At 47.3% G+C, this 18,462-nt stretch overlaps 1 protein-coding gene across 1 annotated transcript in view; it reads left to right on the forward strand.

Moving 5' to 3' along the window:
• The first annotated feature begins 8,628 nt into the window (after window positions 1–8,628).
• The window catches only part of RHBDL2 (rhomboid like 2), a 52,507-nt gene continuing 42,673 nt past the window's right edge, over window positions 8,629–18,462 (forward strand). The window contains exon 1 of the mRNA XM_087858332.1: window positions 8,629–8,757. The gene's annotated coding sequence lies outside the window, so the exon portion shown is untranslated. The remainder of the gene's footprint in view (window positions 8,758–18,462) is intronic.

The following is an 18,462-nucleotide window of genomic DNA, read 5'->3' on the forward strand; positions in this document are numbered from 1 at the left end:
AAGCAAACCAAAGTTTTCCGTGTCTTGCTGTAGGTAACATAATCAATGATTTTTTTTCTTACATTTCTCTACTTCATGAAATTGTTCTAATCAAGTCTTCAGTGTCTCACCTTCAGGGGGCATATCATCAGGAAGTCTAATAATCATGGTTAATTAACCGTCACAAACAGCAGACCACTAGAATTCTGATAGATATTAATCAGGGTTGTCAGTTGCAATAATAGAAGCCGGAAGTGGCTAACTTAGGAAGAAAATGAATTTATCAGAAGGATATTACATAGCTTATAGAAAAGAAGGGAAAACAGGAGAAGCAGGCTTGGAAAAGGAACAGAAAGCCATTAGTCTAGCTAAAAAAAAGGCTAGATTGCATTGATCATTTCTCTCACCACGGGACATTTCTTGCTTACAGACTCTTTTTTTTTTTAATTTAAATTCAATTAATTAACATGTAATGTATTATTAGTTTGCTTCTGGACTCTTGATACCATTGCAGCCCTTGATAATCTCAAATTGAGTCTTACAAGACTCCAGTGTCCCAGGCATGAGCTTCTGATTGACCAAACTTTGGTTATTGGCCCATGGCCTGGACGACAGGGTATAGGGAAGGCAAATACTAGTCTTCCTTCAAACTTCTGTAATACAAGTTGGGCTTCTCCCTCCCATTGAGACCCATAAATGGGACCATTCCCCAAAATAAGAAGGGTGTTCTGACATGAGATGGCTAAAAAAACAATAAGGTACATTACAGAAACAAATAATAATAAAAACAACAGCCAACATTCATTGAGAGCTATGTATGTACAAGTTTTATGTGCGCTAACTCAGTTAACGCTTAAAATAGCCCAACAAAGGATGTCGCATTACTAACCTATGTGGTAGGCTAAATAATGCCCCCCAAAGATAACTACTTCTTAACCCCCAGAACCTCTGAGTATGGCAAAAGAGTGAATATTACCTGTTATATAATAATAAAGAACTTGACTGGGGGTGCCTGGCTGGCTCACACAGTAGAACATATGACTCAGGGTTGTGAGTTTGAGCCCATGTTGGGTGTAGAACTTACATTAAAAAAAATTGACTGAAAAAATATTGATTGGCCTTTGCCTCTATTATGTCAATTGTATCTCAGCAAGCTGGGAATTTAGAAAAATTATTAATTTAGTAATAAAAATTTATTAATAGAAAAATTTATAAATTTTAGAAAAATGTATTAATACATGATAAAATTGTGGGGTAGTCTGGGTGGCTCAGTTGGTTAAGCGTCTGCCTTTGGCAGGTCATGATCTCAGGGTCCTGGGATCAAGTCCCCTGTCAGGCTCCCTGCTCAGTGGGGAGTCTGCCTCTCTCTCCCCCTCTGCCCCTCCCCCCTGTTAAAAAAATACATGATAAAATTGCTATGGATGATAAATCCAACTTCACCATGAAGGTTGTAGATCTGTGGCTGCCGGCAATTCCAGACTCACATAGTCACACTTGTTTTTCCTCCAGAAAGGAAAAGACCATCTTCCTCCCAACTTTGCTTTGAAGAATCTCAGGGAAAATGCTGATTAACCTGTCTTGGGTTAGACTCCCATCCCGTTTCCCAGGAAGATCACAGGTCTGTGATCAGGAGAGAGGAGTCCAAGGGGAGTCTGAAAACAAGACTCTTCTGCATTAGGGAATATGTGCGAAGCGAATTGTGGAAATTGCTTAGAGAATTTTGGCAGAATCCAAGAGGGAATCGAGGAGCTTGGATTTCAAGAGTCTACCACCAAGAAGCAGTAAGTACACGGTGAGATCAGGCTTCTTTGTTTACTTTGAGGAGTTTCAGTAGAGACACAAGATTTAAGGGACTAATTAAGGTAGTAGCTGTAGCCTTAATAGCTAACAGAACAGTGAGGCGAATTCGGACCCAACACTCTGGCCAGTGAAGAACGTGGAAAAAAGTAGAGGAAGGAAGCCAGAGCTATAGAAACTATACTCATATATACACACAGGGATAAATAGATAGATGGATGGAGAGATGGAGATGGGTACGGAGATATGCAAGCTATTACATTAGCTACTTTTTGGAAATGGACTTTAGGGAGACTTTCATTTTGTACTGTTTTTATTTTTGTGGCATTTAAATATTTTGCAATATTTTGTAAGAAATAAACAAATGAAAGATTTTTAAAATTATGTATGTATTTATTTATTTTAGAGAGAGAGAGCGTGCGAGCAGGGGGAGGGGCAGAGGGAGAGGGAGCAGAGCCCGATGTGGGGCTCCATCCCAAGACCCTGAGATCATGACATGAACCGAAACCACGAGTTGGATGCTTAACCAACTGAGCCACCCAGGTGTCCCAAAAGAAAGATTTTTTAAAAACAAAGTCTGTGTGAAAAAGAAATGGGGTTCTCATTGTCATCAGACTGTTCTTATTCAGTGTTGGGTTCTCCAGGACTCCTCTCTCATCCAGTTATTAAAAGTAGATTGGGGGAAAAATGTATTGGAAAAAGAAAAAGAAAGTCTCGTGTACTGTGGGTGGGAATGCAAACTGGTGTGGCCACTGCAGAGGACAGTCTGGAGGTCTGGGGCACCTGCGTGGTTCAGTCGGTTAAGCATCTGCTTTCGGCTCAGGTCATAATCCCAGGGTCTTGGGATTGAGTCCTGCATGGGCTCCCTGCTCGGTGGGGAGGTGGGGAGTCTGCTTCTCCCTCTGCCCCTCCCCCCTGCTTGTGCGCTCACGCTCTCTCTCTCTCTCTCTCATGTGTTCTCTCTCTGAAATAAATAAATGAGATTAAAAAAAAAAGAAGACAGTATGGAGGTTCCTCAAAAAATTAAAAATAGAAACACCATACACTCCAGCAATTCCACTCCTGGGTATTTACCAAGAAAACAAAAACTAATTCGAAAAGATATATGCATCCCTATGTTCACGAAACCATTATTTACAATCGTCAAGGTATGGAGACAACTCAAGTGCCCATTCACAGATGAATGGATAAAGAAGATGGGGTATATAGAGATACAATGGAATATTACTCAGCTATAAAATGGTGATAAAATCTTGCCATTTTCCACAACACGGATGGAGCTGGAGGGTATTATTCAGACAAAGACAAATACCCTATGATTTCACCTGTCTGTGGGATCTACAAAAACAAAGCAAATGAACAAAACAAAACAGAAACAGACTCATGAATACAAAGACTGGGGGTTGCCAGAGCAGGGGAGGGTGGGAAGTTGGGGGAAAGAGATAATGGGGGTTAAGAGGTACAAACTTCCAGTTATGAAATAAACAAGTCACAGGGATATGAAGTATGACATAGGGAATATAGTCAATAATATTGCAATATTTTTGTATGGCACGAGGGGGTAACTCCACTTACCGTGGTAAACATCCCATAATGCATAGACTATTGAATCACTATGTTATGCACCCGAAACCTGAAATATAATATAATATTATATGTCAAGTATACTTGAATTAAAAAAATGAAATAAGCAAAAAAAAGCAGACTGGAGAAAACCGGTGTGCATTTTATGCTCCATGCATGCAGAACAAAACGGGAAGGTTATATACACACATTCACACAGATTGTCGTTGGAACGATAAACAGGAAGCTGGTAAAAAAATCAATGATTCTTGGGAGGGAAAGGGGGGATTGAAGGATAAAAGCAGGTAAGAGATTTGCTTTTCATTGTCTACTGGTGATGATGTTTGAACTTTTTTTTACCATGTGAATGCATTACCTATTAAAATAATTATTTTAAAGTAGCATTCAGAGACTGAATAAAAGGGAATGGGCAGTATCTGAGACAAGTGGGGTAGGTAGCATGCTCAGCGTCCGCACCGAGCCCCGCTCTCCAGCCTGCCTACCTTGCAGAGGCTGGGGAGTTAAAACCGCACCGCCAAGACCTTCCTGGAGCTTGCTCACCGGATGGGTTTCAAGTTCCCCGGTCAGATACATGCTAGGGGGCCTGAGTCTGGAACTGAGCTCCTCGGGGATGAGGCACTGTCTGAGGATTTAGGATGTCAATGTTCTGGAACCAACAGCTCTGACACTGGCTTTTCTCCCAGATCTTGGCTAAAGGGGTGTGTTCTTGGAGCCAATAGTTGGGACAGTGGCTTCCTAATTTCCTAATTTTCTGTTGTGGAAGAAGTAACAATTTTTTCAAAAAAAGATTTTATTTATTTATTTGAGAGAGAGAGTGTGAGAGAGCGAGAGATCACGAGCATGGGTGAGGGGTAGAAGGAGAAGCAGACTCCTCACGGAGCAGGGATCCTGATTCGGGACTCGATCCCGTGACTCTGGAATCATGACCTGAGCCGAAGGCAGACGCTTAAGGGACTGAGCCACCCAGGTGCCAGAAGTGACAATTTTCTTGGTGATAGTATGTCCCTGACTTACATCAACCCTCACGGAATAACCGGCTGTAAGTACAGATGATGACAACTCTTTATCTCTGATAACTTTGTTAACTTCAGTTCTATTTTGTGTGATGTTAATATAACTATACCAACTTTCTTTTGATTAATTTGACCATGTTTTTACATGCTTTAAAAAAATCTTTTTTTCTGGCTCAGTCGGTGGAGCATGCGACTCTTGATCTTGGGGTTATGAGTTCAATCCCCGTGTTGGGTGTAGAGATTACGTAAAAATAAAACCTTTAAATTAAAAAAAAACTTTTCTATACTTTAAACTTATATAATGTTATATGTCAATTATATTTCAATAATAAAAACTCTCAACGTTCCCTACTTTCTTAATTTTGGGGTGTGTCTTCTTTAAATAGATTTGTTCATTTAGCCTTAGTTTATTCCTGTTTTCTCCCAGGAATCCCTTAGGTATCAGCCTAGGTTAGTCATGCATTGAAAAGTTTTTTTTTTTCTTCTCTTTTTTTACATTTTATCTAGTGTTTTTGGTTCTGCTCTACTGGGTTTTCTGTGGATGGTTAATATGTCTTTTTCCATAAACAGAATACCTTTTAAAAGTTCGTATTTCATATATTTTAGACATATAATGCTAAATCGCAGAAGGAAAGCTACCTTATTGGGGTATTCACATTTGCAGTTTAGCACATTTAGGAGAGAATTCAGCATTTGGGAAACAAACTCCAGGGAATCTGGAAGAATATAATGAGTAACTTTATGCAGCCTAGATTTATATTGCTTCCTGTCGAGTGGCCTGACACCCTGGGGCCCTGAGCTATCCCATAGACTGCACACCTCTAGGGGCTCATCTGTAGTTCGACCACCCACTACCGATCATAATCCAGACAAGAAGCTTGGTGGCCAGAAGCTACAGAGATATGTCTTGACACCTGCTGGAGGCTGAGGGAGACTTCAGCTACTAAAGCTGGGAACTGGTGATGCTTCTGAGTTCAAAAGTTCAACAAACAATTATTGTTTCACACTTTAGTGTCAGACTTTGGGATCATTGCACGGATACAAAGATGAAACAGAGTGGGTTACTGCTCTTGAAGAATTCATAATCTCAGGGCATGCCCTTTAGCAGAGAAAGAGAAACACACACACACAGATAATTTAAATACTTTGTTGTAGGTGTTATGATGCATGCGAGATAATAAAAAAATATATGCTGGTCTCTCCCAATTTCCTGGCACAGAGCTCCCAAAACCCTTGTAAATTCCTCAGTGATAAGAGCTCTAGGAGCACCTTTTGTTCTACTGCGGTGGCTCCTGGATGGCTCCTGGATGGCTCCTGGATGGGCTGGTCACCAGAAAGACCAAGCCTTGATTTGAAGCTTGGAATTTTCAGCCCTGCTCCCCATTCCCCAGAGAGGGGAGGGGGCTGGAAATGGAGTTAGTAATTGATCATGCCTATGTGAGGAAGCCTCCATAAAATCCCAATAGTATGGGGTTCAGAGAGCATCCAGGTCCATGAGCCCTCCATGAATTGTCCCCTTCTGTTTACATGGGGAAAGAGCTCCTGTGCTCCGGACCCTCCCAGACTTCACCCAATGTATCTTTTCCTCTGGCTATTCATTTGTGTCTTTATCATACCCTTTAATAAACTGGTAGTGGTAAGTATTTCCCTGAGTGAGTCACTCTAGTATATTAATCAAACCAGAGGAGAGGGGTGTGGGAACCTCTGATTTGTAGCCATGTTGGACAGATGTTGTGGGTAACCCAGGTACTTACTACGGGCGATGGGCATCTGAAGTGGGGGACAGTCTTGTGGGACAGAGCCCTTATCTGTGGGATCGATGTTATCTCCAGGTAGGCAGTAGCAGAATTGAGTTAAACTGTAGGACATCCAGATGATATCTCAGAGTGTTGCTTGGTGGGGGGAAACCGCCACACACTTGGTGACCAGAAGTGTCCAAAGGGAAGTGTTGTATGTGAGTAGTAAAGGAGACACACAGGGGGACTGTATTTACTCCCCCGTAGCTTGTGGTCAGCGCAGAGTGCAGGGAGGTTAATTTACTCTGTGTCTCCGCAGGAGAAACTCTCTGTAGCTCCCAGATTTACTGCTTTTCATTTCAGCTACAGGCGGATAGAGCATAGAGTCTTTCTGTGCCCCGCCCCCTGCCATGCAAATTTTTAGGAAAAGGAAATTAACTTGCCCTTCTTCCCCCCACCCCCAGTGAAATGTCCTTCTCTGGTCCAATCATCGTGACCAGTGTTGGCACAGAATATATGTGGCAGCCAAAGTCCCAAGGGATGGTGTGGGTAGGAGCAGTGCTCAGAGAAATGGTGCTGCGCTGAGCTGGCAGGATGCTTGGCTCTTGTCTTTCTGTGGCACTCAAATCTGAATCTATCCTGCTACCTTCTTTGCCTGAGCAGCTAAGAGGGGCTGGAGAAAAAAAAGCCACACAAACATTTGTAGAAATTTCAAATGGACCACCCAAACAGGAAAAGGCCCCCTAGGCTTCATGATGGTGGTTGGGTGGGAAGGGATAGTGCTAGGTGGGGTAACATTGCAAAGACTGATTTGATGCGGGGCGGGGCGTGCCTGGGTGGCTCAGTTGGTTAAGCATCTGATTTCAGCTCAGGTCATGATCTCAGGGTTCTGGGGTGGAGCCCATGTTGGGCTCCCTGCTCAGCAGGAGGTCTGCTTGTCCCTCTCCCCACACTCATTCTCTCTCTCTCTCTCTCTCTCAAATAAATAAATAAAATCTTTTTTTTTTTTTTTTTTTTTTTTTTTTAGAGAGAGGGAGAGCAGAGAAGGAGAAGGAGAGGGAGAAGCAGACTATCCGCTGAGCAGATAACATGATGTGGGACTCGATCCCACGACCCTGAGATCATGACCTGAGCCGAAGGCAAATGCTTAACTGATTGAGCCACCCAGGAGCCCTGAAATAAATATAAAATCTTTTTTTTTTAAGATCTTATTTATTTATTTGGCAGAGAGAGAGGCAGTGAGAGAGGGAACACAAGCAGGGGGAGTGGGAGAGGGAGAAGCAGGCTTCCCGCTGAGCAGGGAACCCAATGTGGGGCTCGATCCCAGAACCCTGGGATCATGACCTGAGCTGAAGGCAAATTCCTAACTGACTGAGCCACCCAGGTGCCCTCAAATAAATAAATAAAATCTTAAAAAAAAAAAAAAAAGACTGATTTGATGGTCCCACAGGGACATGATCTTGGTGAATTCACCAAGTTCAGGGGCAGGCTCTGAATTTTGCAAGCTAGAAACATGAGCTTAATATCTCAGAACCAAGGGGCACCTGGCTGGCTCAGTCAGTAGAACATATGACCCTTGATGTCAAGGTTGTGCGTTTGAACCCCATATCAGGTGCAGAGATTACTTTAAAATAAAATCTTAAAAAAAAAAAAAGAAATCTCATGGGAGCCTGGGTGGCTCAGTTGGTTAAGCATCTGCCTTTGCTCAGGTCATGATTCTGGGGTCCTGGGATAGAGTCCCGAGTTGGGCTCTCTGCTCAGCAGGGAATCTGCTTCTCCCTCTGCCCCTACCCCTTCCCCCTGCTCAGACTCACGAGCTCTCTCTCTCTCTCAAATAAATAAATAAAATCTAAAAAAAAAAAAAATCTCAGAACTGAGATTTTGTAGGTACTGATTCACATTAACGAGGTTCACAAGCAGCTGATGTACACATCCTAAATGAGAATTTATTAATTTACAAAAAATACTTAAGGGCATCTCAGCACTCCCCAGGGCCTAGTGCAATGGGAATTAGTCTCAAAATGCATTGAATGAATAATCAGAAACTGGCAAACCTATTTCACCAGGGGCCAAGGTAGAACCAGTCTGGTGGACAGAATCCAGGGGGCTTGTGACTATATCTCTGCTGAGGGTCACCAAGTCACCCCCCTCTGGTGTCCAGCGCCAGATCCGGCTTCCCACCACAGCACCACCAAAGGCAGAGTGACAGAGACCACCCTGCCGAGGTCTTTCCCCAGGGGGCTGAGCGGGGAAGGAAGAAGACTCAGACCTAGGCAGGAAGGTAAGACTTGGAGGAGGAATGGAGTTCGGTGCCAGGGCCACGGAGAAAGATCAGAGACTGTTACCGGCTCCCTGGCTCAGACCCAGGCTGTCGGAGGGGAGGACTCATTCATTCAGGGCCAGCCCAGGAGTGAGACTGCAGAGCTGCGTGGCCCGGCCCAGGCCGGGTGTCAAGGCGGGGAGGGGATTTCATCAGGCTCCCTCCCCCTGGGCCGGGCAGCTGGGAACCTGTTGGGACGATTTTAGTTTGGGGAGGGACCGAGGAGCTGCTGGCAGGGCGGGAACTTCAGGGCAGCAGAGGCAGCCCCTCGGCCCGGGCAGCCTGGAACGCGGTGGGCAGCCTGTCCTGGCTGGGACCACGTCCCGAGGTAAGCGGCGGGAGCGCGGACCCGCGGAGGGAGGCCCTCCTGGGGGAGAAGGGGGCGGGGCAGGAAGCGCCCCGGGGTAGAACAGCCCGAGTCCCCGGGCGGGAGCGGCAAGGAGTCGGCCTTGGGACACTCTTGGCAACCTCCCTTCCGGACTAGCCTTCAGGATGGCCGCTTGGGATCCTGCAACTTTCATTTTAAAAGTAGCATGTTGAGGGGCGTCTGGCTGGCTCAGTCCAAGGAGCATGGGACTCCTGAGTTCGAGCCCCAGGGTGGGTGTAGAGATTAAATAAACAAACAAACAAACAAACAAACAAATAAATAAAGAAATAAAAATGTAAAAAAAAAAAAGTAGCATGTTGAGTCAGGAGTGGAGGGGGGGAAGCTGTCTCTGGCTTCTCCCCCAGGACATGGTGGGGGGACCAGGTAATGCCATTCTCCTTCCCAGCCCTGGTCAGTCTTCTCTCCCTTCATCCCATTTTCCACAATAACCAAAGCCCCTCCCCACCTTTGTCCCCCAACTCTCCCCCCCCCCCCAGCTGAGCCAGTTCCTAGCCCTCCTGGGTCGGCTGACCTCTCCCCTGCCCCGCACTGGAGACCACCGCCAGGGAAGACGTTCTCTCCGCTTCTGCCTGCTAGGCGCCTCCCCCAGGGTTGTTTCCTCCTTCCTGGTGCCGGTATCTGAGGGATTTCACTCATTCATTTGTTATTATTCACTTGTTTATTCATCACTGTTTGAGCATAAACCTGTATTCTGGGGGAGGGGACGCACCATCTCTGCTCTTCCGGGGAAGAGGAAAACTGACCTTTATTTCACACACATTTTTTTTTTTAAAGATTTTTATTTTTATTTATTTGACAGAGATAGAGACAGCCAGCGAGAGAGGGAACACAAGCAGGGGGAGTGGGAGAGGAAGAAGCAGGCTCCCAGCAGAGGAGCCTGATGTGGGACTCGATCCCAGAACGCCGGGATCACGCCCTGAGCTGAAGGCAGGCGCTTAACTGCTGTGCCACCCAGGCGCCCCTATTTCACACACATTTAATAATTGTAAGCTGGTGGGCCGTGTGGCATAGCGTAAGATTATTTTGGAGTTGTCCAGACACTTAGATTCCTGTCCCATCTCTCCTGTTCACTTCCTGAGCCCGGTTTCCTGGTCTGTAAAGTGGTATTGTTATGAAGATGACATGGGACAATGCGCGTCAGGCACCAAGCCCCCCCCCACCCCCCGCAGTGGCACACAGTGGGGCTTCAGTAAACACCAGTGCTCTTCCCTTCTAATTTGGCGTCTCCCCCTGCCTTCCTGCCACACCCCTCCTACCGCCACCTTCCCCTCTCTACAGGCTTGTAAAGATCTAAAAGAAAACCCCTGGTCTTGAAAGCACTGAGACAAACGTGCAAACCCAGAATGGGTAGTGAAGGGAGAGGTGGAGAAGGGAGAGGGAGACTCAGAAGGGCTGGGGGTGGATTGGATGGGGAAGGGGCCTCCCGTGGGTCTGAGGTAAGAACACAGGACCCGGGCCAGGACCCCAGTGGAGGGAGATGAAGTTACCAGCGGGTTCTCTTGCGGTGTTTCTGAATTTGCACTGACACTGAGCAAGTGATGGGAAGTACCAATTCCTAAAACCAGCTCTGCCCGGCCTCAGGCTAAGGGCTTGTAAATGCGTTATCTCACTGAATCATAACCCTGTTATGATATTATTATCCCCATTTTACAGATGAGGAAATGGAGATACAAACAGGCTAAGGCTAAGGGATTGCCTACAGTCACATGGCTAGTAAGCAGTGGATCCATGGTTCAAGTCTAGGTCAGACTCTAGACTCCATGCTCTTTGTTCAACTCCTGGCTATCTTTCCAGTTCCTGTGTATCAGAAAGAACAAAGGACATCATCATTCTCCCAAATTTCTCCCAACTTCCTAGACACCAGCTTCTCACTTCCTGTCCATCTCCTGCTCTGGGTGGCTTCATCCGCATGGGAGAAGCACACTCCTTTCTGATGCATTAATTCCTTCACTCATTCATCATTCATTCAGTCAAGTGCCCTGTTGGTCCCAGGAGGGCAGGGACCATGTCTGTGTGTTCACAGCACCTTGTATGTCCCTAATGCAGGACTGTTCAATGAATCCTGTGGGAGTAAATGGGTCCGACAAACATTTTTTGATGTATTCTGTGGGCTCCCTCATAGGGGTTCATAGAGGAATGAAACAGAAGTGCTATCCTCAAGACCCGCACGGCCTCGTGGAGGAGATGGTGATAATACAAAGAAGACATGGTACCCTAGACAGGAGCAGAGGCTGCAGAGGGGACTGTGAGGGGCATTTAATTTCACCATGTCTGCCTTGTTCTCTACTGTATCCAGGGCCTAGCCAATGGCAGGCTCATGGTAGTGCTTATAAGGCTTTGCAGAGCAGGTGTTTAGGACAGAGTCTTGAAGGGGGTGTTAGAAGTTCACCAGGAGAGGGGCAACTGGGTGGCTCGGTCAGGTTAAGTGTCCAACTCTCGGTTTCTGCTCAGGTCATAATCTGAGGGTTGTGGAATTGAGCCCTGTGTTGGGCTCCATGCTCAGCATGGAGTCTGCTGGAGATTCTCTCTCTTTCCCTTTCCCCCTCCCCCGCCCCATGTCTCTCTCTCTCTCTCTCTTTCAAATAAAAAAATAAAATCTTAAAAAAAAAAATTTCACCGGGAGAACATATTGGGGAAGGAAGATATTCTAGCAGAGAGAGATGCCCATGAAAAGGCCTAGTGGAGGGTGGGAGCTGGAATTGCTAGGGGCTCAGTATGGCTGGCATGTAGAGTGTCTACGGAAGAAGGAAGGATAAATGGGCAGGGTTCAGGCCATGAGCCTGTTAAGGAAACTAGATTTTACACCAAGGGTATTGGGTAACCACTGAAGGGATTTAGCGAAAGGAGGACACCATCTGACTTGTATTTCAGAAGTATGGCTGATGCATGGGGGTCAGGGAAATGGCACCAAGATCTCTAGGCCTGACAGGGTTCCTTTCTGAGGAAATGAGCCTTCCTCCTTAGGACCCGGGTTAGGACTTCCTTTTTAGGACTTCATAATGGTTCGTGAAGTGCCTCCGAACTTGCCTTGTGTCCTGATCTACTGTGCTTGGTCCTCAGCTGTGTGCTGGTTACCGCTAATTTATTCTTTCTAATAGAAGCACCTGAGGGGCGCCTGGGTGGCGCAGTCGTTAAGCGTCTGCCTTCGGCTCAGGGTGTGATCCCAGAGTCCTCGGATCGAGCCCCACATTGGGCTCCTCCGCTGGGAGCCTGCTTCTTCCTCTCCCACTCCCCCTGCTTGTGTTCCCTCTCTCACTGCCTCTCTCTCTGCCAAATAAATAAATAAAAGCTAAAAAAAAAAAAAAAAAAAAGAAGCACCTGAAATTTACAAATGATTTACATTTGTATAACCTGGAGCAAATTCTGGGGTGTGCTGCTCACTGATTCGGGCTTTGTTATGTGAAGGAGAGAGATGGAGTTGCAGGGGGGGGCACCAGGAATTATGTTGGGCTCCGAATGTGCCCTGGGAGTTTGTGTTGAGTATGGAACTGGGGGTTTATGGATGTGGATAGCTTTCAGAGAATCCGTTTCCAGACCCTCAGATTCCACAGGTGTTCTTTCCTGAAAGCAATCTGCTTGACTGGATTTTTTTTCTTTTTTCTTTTTTTCTTTTAGATTTTGTTTTATTATTATTATTTTTGTTTTATTACTATTATTTTTGTTTTATTATTACTATTTTTAAGTAGGCTCCACAGCCAGCATGGAACCCAATGTGGGACTTGAACGCGTGACTCTGAGATCAAGACCTGAGCTGAAATCAAGAGTCCCACACTTAACCAGTTGAGCCACCCAGGCGCCCCTGACTGGATTCTTTTAAGTTCTCCTTATGAACTCTTCCCGGTCTCTTTCTTCCTTTCTTCCTTTTCTTTCTTTCTTTCTTTCTTTCTTTCTTTCTTTCTTTCTTTCTTTCTTTCTTTCTTTCTCTCCTTCCTTCCTTCCTTTCCTTCCATCCTTCCCTTCCTTCCTTCCCTTCCTCCTTCCTTCCTCCCTTCCTTCCTTCCTTCCTTCCTCCTTTCCTTCCTTCCTCCCTTCCTCCCTCCCTTCCTCCCTTCCTTTCTTCCTCCCTCCCATCCTCCCTTCCTTCCATTCCTTCCTTCCTTCCTTCCTTCCTTCCTTCCTTCCTTCCTTCCTTCCATTCCTTCCTCCCTTTCTTCCTTCCTTCCTTCCTCCCTTCCTTCCTTCCTCCCTCCCGTCCTCCCTTCCTTCCTTCCTCCCTCCCTTCCTTCCTTCCTTCCTTCCTTCCTTCCTTCCTTCCTTCCTTCCTTCCATTCCTTCCTTCCTTCCTTCCTTCCTTCCTTCCTTCCTTCCTTCCTTCCTCCCTCCCGTCCTCCCTTCCTTCCATTCCTTCCTTCCTCCCTTCCTTCCATTCCTTCCTCCCTCCCTCCCTTTCTCCCTTCCTTCCTTCCTCCCTCCCTTCCTTTCTCCCTCCGGTCCTCCCTTCCTTCCATTCCTCCCTTCCTTCCTTCCTTCCTTCCTTCCTTCCTTCCTTCCTTCCTTCCATTCCTTCCTTCCTTCCTTCCTTCCTTCCTTCCTTCCTTCCTCCCTCCCGTCCTTCCTTCCTTCCATTCCTTCCTCCCTCCCTCCCTTTCTCCCTTCCTTCCTTCCTCCCTCCCTTCCTTCCTCCCTCCGGTCCTCCCTTCCTTCCTTCCTTCCTTCCTTCCTTCCATTCCTTCCTCCCTTTCTTCCTTCCTTCCTTCCTCCCTTCCTTCCTTCCTTCCTTCCTTCCTTCCTTCCTTCCTTCCTTCCATTCCTTCCTTCCTTCCTTCCTTCCTTCCTTCCTCCCTCCCGTCCTTCCTTCCTTCCATTCCTTCCTCCCTCCCTCCCTTTCTCCCTTCCTTCCTCCCTCCCTCCCTTTCTCCCTTCCTTCCTTCCTCCCTCCCTTCCTTCCTCCCTCCGGTCCTCCCTTCCTTCCTTCCTTCCTTCCTTCCTTCCTTCCATTCCTTCCTCCCTTCCTTCCTTCCTTCCTTCCTTCCTTCCTTCCTTCCTTCCTCCCTCCCGTCCTCCCTTCCTTCCATTCCTTCCTTCCTCCCTTCCTTCCTTCCTTCCTTCCTTCCTTCCTTCCATTCCTTCCTCCCTTCCTTCCTTCCTTCCTTCCTTCCTTCCTTCCTTCCTTCCTCCCTCCCGTCCTCCCTTCCTTCCATTCCTTCCTTCCTCCCTTCCTTCCATTCCTTCCTCCCTCCCTCCCTTTCTCCCTTCCTTCCTTCCTCCCTCCCTTCCTTCCTCCCTCCGGTCCTCCCTTCCTTCCATTCCTCCCTTCCTTCCTTCCTTCCTTCCTTCCTTCCTTCCTTCCATTCCTTCCTCCCTTCCTTCCTTCCTTCCTTCCTTCCTTCCTTCCTTCCTTCCTTCCTCCCTCCCGTCCTTCCTTCCTTCCATTCCTTCCTCCCTCCCTCCCTCCCTTCCTCCCTTCCTTCCTTCCTTCCTTCCTTCCTCCCTCCCGTCCTTCCTTCCTTCCATTCCTTCCTCCCTCCCTCCCTCCCTTCCTCCCTTCCTTCCTTCCTTCCTTCCTTCCTTCCTCCCTCCCGTCCTTCCTTCCTTCCATTCCTTCCTCCCTCCCTCCCTCCCTTCCTCCCTTCCTTCCTTCCTTCCTCCCTTCCTTCCTTCCTTCCTTCCTTGCTTCCTTCCTTCCTTCCATTCCTTCCTCCCTTCCTCCCTCCCTTTCTCCCTTCCTTCCTTCCTCCCTTCCTTCCTTCCTCCCTCCCGTCCTCCCTTCCTTCCATTCCTTCCTCCCTCCCTCCCTCCCTTCCTCCCTTCCTTCCTTCCTTCCTTCCTTCCTCCCTCCCGTCCTCCCTTCCTTCCATTCCTTCCTCCCTCCCTCCCTCCCTTCCTCCCTTCCTTCCTTCCTTCCTTCCTTCCTTCCTTCCTCCCTCCCGTCCTTCCTTCCTTCCATTCCTTCCTCCCTCCCTCCCTCCCTTCCTCCCTTCCTTCCTTCCTTCCTTCCTTCCTTCCTTCCTTCCTTCCTCCCTCCCGTCCTTCCTTCCTTCCATTCCTTCCTCCCTCCCTCCCTCCCTTCCTCCCTTCCTTCCTTCCTTCCTCCCTTCCTTCCTTCCTTCCTTCCTTGCTTCCTTCCTTCCTTCCATTCCTTCCTCCCTTCCTCCCTCCCTTTCTCCCTTCCTTCCTTCCTCCCTTCCTTCCTTCCTCCCTCCCGTCCTCCCTTCCTTCCATTCCTTCCTCCCTCCCTCCCTTTCTCCCTTCCTTCCTTCCTCCCTCCCGTCCTCCCTTCCTTCCATTCCTTCCTTCCTTCCTTCCTTCCTTCCTTCCTTCCTTCCTTCCTTCCTCCCTCCCTCCCTTCCTTCCTTCCTTCCTTCCTTCCATTCCTTCCTTCCTTCCATTCCTTCCTCCCTTCCTTCCTTCCTTCCTTCCTTCCTTCCTTCCTTCCTTCCTTCCTCCCTCCCTCCCGTCCTTCCTTCCTTCCATTCCTCCCCCCCTCCCTCCCTTCCTTCCTTCCTTCCTCCCTTCCTCCCTTCCATTCCTTCCTCCCTTCCTTCCTTCCTTCCTTCCTTCCTTCCTTCCTTCCTTCCATTCCTTCCTCCCTTCCTTCCTTCCTTCCTTCCTTCCTTCCTTCCTTCCTTCCTTCCATTCCTTCCTCCCTTCCTTCCTTCCTTCCTTCCTTCCTTCCTTCCTTCCTTCCATTCCTTCCTTCCTTCCATTCCTTCCTCCCTTCCTTCCTTCCTTCCTTCCTTCCTTCCTTCCTTCCTTCCTTCCTCCCTCCCTCCCTCCCGTCCTTCCTTCCTTCCATTCCTCCCCCCCTCCCTCCCTTCCTTCCTTCCTTCCTCCCTCCCGTCCTTCCTTCCTTCCATTCCTCCCCCCCCTCCCTTCCTTCCTTCCTTCCTCCCTTCCTCCCTTCCATTCCTTCCTCCCTTCCTTCCTTCCTTCCTTCCTTCCTTCCTTCCTTCCTTCCTCCCTCCCTCCCGTCCTTCCTTCCTTCCATTCCTCCCCCCCTCCCTCCCTTCCTTCCTTCCTCCCTCCCTCCCGTCCTTCCTTCCTTCCATTCCTCCCCCCCCCTCCCTTCCTTCCTTCCTTCCTCCCTTCCTTCCTTCCTCCCTCCCGTCCTTCCTTCCTTCCATTCCTTCCTCCCTCCCTCCCTCCCTCCCTTCCTCCCTCCCTCCCTCCCTCCCTCCCTCCCTCCCTTCCTTCCTTCCTTCCTTCCTTCCTTCCTTCCTTCCTTCCTTCCTTCCTTCCTTCCCCTCATTCCTTCAGGCCCAACTTGCAGCTTGAATTTAAGAGCTGAGGTGGAGAGTTGCATGCTCCCCTGCTGAGCCAGCCAGGAGCCCCTAACTCTGCGTTCAGTATTTCCCTTCTCTAGCTTTCCTAGATTTGTCCTGAATCTTTCTGTGGTGCCTTGCTCAGGGCTAGAAAAACCAGAAGGACAACTGGAGAATGCTTGGTTCCTGCGAGATTAGATCAGATAAACGGAAGGGGTGGTACCTCACTGCAGACTCGTAGAATTTACTTTTCATTTTATTTTATTATTATTTTTTAAGTGAGCTCCACACCCAATGGGCTTCAACTCATGAGCCTGAGATCGAGGGCCACACGCTCTACCGACTGAGCCAGCCAGGTGTCCCAGCAGCCAGAGGTTTAAGAGGTTGCCCAAGGTCACAGAGCTATCGAGTGGCAGAATCCGGACTTGAACTCCAGAACCTCCCCTCTAGAATTTGTGCTCTTAACCATTACGCTACTCTACTTTTTAAATTGAAGTGCCTTAGCTCTTCATCTGTGTATTATAGGATTAATTGGGACCTGAATTGGTTGTCATGGGGATACAGATAAACTCATTTATAGACATTTTTAAAAACGAAAGTGGGTTTTCTTACAGACAAAACTTTTCTGGTATGGCTAATCGGTTTGACAGTGAGCACTGGCTTTGACAATTGGATTACATGGCAGACATTTTCCAGAAACTGAACAAACTAAATCTGTAACTCCCAGGTTTAGATGAAAACATATCGAAAGCATGTTTCTAATATGACTATACCAGAAAATTGTGTCTCGGAACCTATTTTAACTTGTGAAAAATAATTTTAGTTATTATCGTAAAATGTGTGCGAGGGTCATAGCTTTTTCAAAATCGAATGGGGATTCGTGAGCAAAGCAGTGTGGGGACTTCTGGCACACGGCTCCCGTACACATCCTGGCCGTGCGTGTCGTGCTGGGGACGAGGCTCCTGGTCAGGAGAGCCGAAGGGGTCCGCAGGTAAGCAGAGGCAGAAGTGAAGCAGGATCAGGCATTTCTGCCGCTGCGATTTCTATTACTCCGTACTTCCTGCGTTCTTCATTTCCTGACGGTCTATTCAGCAAACATTTACTGGGCACCTACGAATGGAGTAAAAAACCACACACGTTCTACTTTTTCTGGAATTTATGTTCTAGTAGAAAAGATAGAGAATAAACACATCGGATATTTTTAGATAGTAACAAGTGCTGGGAGCAAATAAGCAGGGGAATCTGCTAGAATATATGGGGTGGGCAGAGGGGTGGGTTAGGGAAGACTTCCTAGGGAGGTGCTCTTTGTCATGAGGGAGGTAGCCTTGTGTATATATGTTAGCGTGTGTGGCAGGGATGGAGGAGAGAGGTTTAGGTCAACCGAACAGCAAGTGCAAAGACCCTGAGGCAGGAGAGAGCTTGGGGTGTTCTTGGGATGGGAAGAAGAACTTGTGGAAAACAGTATGGAGGTTCCTTAAAAAATTAAAAATGGAAATAGCATACGATCCAGTAATTCTAATTCTGGGTATTTTCTTGAAGAAAAAAAAAAACACTAATTCAAACAGATGTATGCACCCATATGTTAATTGTAGCATTATTTACAATAGCCATGATACGGAAGCAACCTGAGTGGGTAAAGAAGATGTGGCATATATATAATGGGATTCTACTCCGCCATAAAAATGAACGCAACCTTGCCATTTGTAACAACGTGGATGGACCTAGAGTGTATTAGGCTAAGTGAAGTAAGTCAGACAGAAAGGCAATGACCATATGATTTCTCTTATATGTGGAATCTAAAAAGCAAAGCAAATGGATAACAAGCAAACAGAAACAGACTCGTAAATACAGAGAAGAAACTGATGGTTGCCAGAGGAGAGGGGGGTGAGGGAATAGGCGAAAAAAGTGAAGGGGATTAAGGAGCCAGACTTCCACTTATAAAATAAGTAAGTCACGGGATGAGAAGTCCAGCAGAGGGAATATAGTCAGTACGACTGTGATAACGTATGGTGATAGTCGGTAACGACACCTGTTGTGGTGGGCCTTTTGTAACGTATGTAATTGTCAAATCATTCTATTATACACCTGAGACTAATATCATATTGTACGTCAACTCTACTTCAATAAAAAGCTACGTATATTTGTATAGAAAAGACAGAACAGAGATGTTGGGGGGAGAGTGGTAAAATTCCACAAAGAAGGCAGGAGCTAGGTCATGCAGGACCTCACCAGCCCTGGTAAGGATCCTGTGTTTATCTCGACGACAGTGAGAAACCGTTGAGAGGCTTTAAGCAGAGAGTTGCTCTCCTCTGATTTATGGTTGTGTGTGTTGGTTTTGGAGGGGGGCAGGAATAGAGACAGAGATGGAGAATTTTTCAGGTAGGCACCAGCGGTCTACTCCGCGGAGGGCTACCAAGATGAGCAATGGCAATGGGAAGGCAGA

Source organism: Ursus americanus, chromosome 33 (genome assembly GCF_024610735.1).
Source record: "Ursus americanus isolate L20-20 chromosome 33, mUrsAme1.1.p, whole genome shotgun sequence".
Lineage (NCBI taxonomy): Eukaryota > Metazoa > Chordata > Mammalia > Carnivora > Ursidae > Ursus > Ursus americanus.